Here is a 3,064-nt window from a genome sequence, read left to right as displayed (position 1 = left end):
TTCTGTCAGAACCACAAACTGACGAGAATCATGAAATCTCTATCAATTATATTAATACTGGAAAAATATGGAACCGAAAAGATATAGATGAAAGTGATGAATATTTTCCTTATAATGTGGCAATCGACATCATAAATGATAATCGAAGATCATGAACCAAATCTTTTGGTGAATGTAAAAATCGCAGGATTGGATAAAATGGAAAGAGCCATCCAGGTTGAATTAAATTCGCTAAATAAACGGATGTTTTTGGACCTATAGTCCTTACACCTGAAGTGTAAACCTGTTGGATACAAATGGGTTTTTATTCGAAAGCGAAATGAGAAAAATGAAATAGTAAGATATAAAGCTCGACTTGTTGCACAAGGTTTTTCTCAAAGGCCTGGAATTGATTATGAAGAAACGTATTCTCCTGTGATGGATGCAATTACGTTTCGGTATTTGATTAGCTTGGCGGTATCTGAAAATTTAGAAATGCGTCTTATGGATGTTGTTACAGCTTACTTATATGGATCACTTGATAGTAATATATATGAAAATCCCTGAAGGATTTAAGATGCCTGAAGCACAAAGTTCAAAACCCAGGAATGTATTCTGTGAAATTACAAAGATCATTATATGGGTTAAAGCAATCAGGTCGAATGTGGTATAATCGACTAAGTGATCACTTGATGAAAAAGGGATATGTAAATAATTCAATATGCCCTTGTGTTTTCATTAAGAAAACAACATCCGGATGCGTAATTATTGCTGTATATGTTGATGATTTAAACATCATTGGAACGAATAAAGAAATTCAAGAAGTTGTGTCATACTTGAAGGAAGAATTTGAAATGAAGGATCTTGGAAAAACCAAGTATTGTCTGGGTTTACAAATTGAACAAAAAGAATGTGGAATGTTTGTTCACCAGACAAATTATACAGAAAAGATCCTTAAACGTTTTAATATGGATAAAGCAAATCCTTTAAGTACTCCAATGGTTGTTAGATCATTAAACATAGAAAAGGATCCATTCCGTCCATGTGAAGATGATGAAGATATTCTTGGTCCAGAAGTACCATATCTAAGTGCCATCGGTGCCCTTATGTACCTTACAAATTGTACAAGGCCTGATATATCTTTTGCCGTGAATCTGTTGGCAAGATTTAGCACATATCCAACAAAGAGACACTGGAACGGAATTAAACATATATTCCGTTATCTACGAGGAACGACAGACTTGGGACTTTTGTATTCAAAAGATGCTAATCCAAGTATAATTGGTTATGCTGATGCTGGATACTTATCTGATCCACACAAGGCACGTTCCCAAACTGGATATGTATTTACTCGTGGAGGCACTGCAATATCTTGGCGTTCTCAGAAACAAACGCTCGTAACAACTTCATCAAATCATGCCGAGATTATTGCACTACATGAAGCAAGTCGTGAATGTGTGTGGTTAAAATCAATGACCCAACATATCCAAATTTCATGCGGATTATCATTGATGAGAAGCCTGTGATACTATATGAAGATAATGCTGCATGTGTTGCTCAAATGAAAGAAGGATACATAAAAAGCGACAGAACTAAACATATTCCTCCTAAGTTCTTCGCATTCAAAGGAGCTTGAGAAGAATAATATTGATGTTCGTCACATTCAATCAAGTGAAAACTCATCAGATCTCTTCACAAAGGCACTTCCTACGTCAATATTCAGAAAGCACATATATAATATTGGGATGCGCAATCTACGAAATTTGTGAAGAATTGTTCGTGTCAACATGAGGGGGAGTTTACGTGACTGCACTCTTTTTCCCTTACTATGGTTTTTATCCCAATGGGTTTTTCCTAGTAAGGTTTTTAACGAGGCAGTATAAAAACACGTAATGAAGACAATCATTATGATCATCATCACAAGGGGGAGTGTTGAAAAATATATTTAAAATGTGAGTGATTGAATTTGAATGTTTGAAAATAAGAGTTGTAAATATTGAAAATTAGTGTGTGATGATGTAGGTAATGATGTATTTTATTTTTGGATTATTTGTAAAGATTTCCTATAAATAGATCTCTCATTTGTGAAGAAAATCACAATTGAGTAGAGAGAAAAATATTATAAAGTGTGTAGTTTGGTAAATTTTGAGAGTTTGAGATTTTTACTTTTTACCATAAATTTTTTACCATAAATTTATTGGCACATCATATATTCAATTTTTTTTCATTTTATTAAATAAAGATTCCATTATTTTGTACTTTCAGTTATCTATGTTTATTATATAACTTTAGAGATGTCAATGGGACGGGTATGGGGTGGGTATCGCTAAACCCAAGACCCGTCCCATGAAAAAAACTTCGACCCATTACCAACTCCCATCTTTGGACCACCCCGAATACGAAACGGGACGGGTTAGACCCATGAGACCCGTGAGACCCGAATTTTTTTAACATGAACATTAATCTTCTTTGTCACATTACTGATTATTAAACAAACAAGCCTATAGATAAACACAATAGAAAACTAATCATGTGTTCGAACAAACAAAAATTTTCACGACATAATGAATTACATAAAAAAAGGTACTAGCTCTCTAAAAAAAAATCGACATCCCCAAAATTAGTCATAACAGAACTTAAAAACAGATCGATATAAATCAATGAGTAAAAAAAAATCAATCATGTCTATGGTTGACCTGAGGTGAGCTACTAAAAAATGAAAATTAATAAAATTAAATCCTAGAGATATTTATATTCACTATATGGGGCGGGTATTATAGGACCCATGACCCGTCCCATACCCCATAGGATCTGAAGAAAAACTGGACCGGACCCACCCCATGACCCATTTAATATACTCAAACCCGTCCAGATGGGATGGGTCCAATCCAAACCCATTGACATCCCTATATAACTTCTTCTTCTTTTTTTTTTTATATAATTATCACTTTTGTATAAATAGTTATATGATCTATAATGTACTTTTCTAATTGAAATATATTAATATAGCTTTCGTGGTTTGAATTATTAAGCGCCTTATCAAAAAAATTATTTAAATCTGAAAAGTAAAATGGATAGGAAAATT

Source organism: Primulina tabacum, chromosome 17, assembly GCF_025594145.1.
Source record: "Primulina tabacum isolate GXHZ01 chromosome 17, ASM2559414v2, whole genome shotgun sequence".
Lineage (NCBI taxonomy): Eukaryota > Viridiplantae > Streptophyta > Magnoliopsida > Lamiales > Gesneriaceae > Primulina > Primulina tabacum.
The sequence above is the reverse complement of the archived record's forward strand: the minus strand, read 5'-3'. Positions refer to the sequence as shown.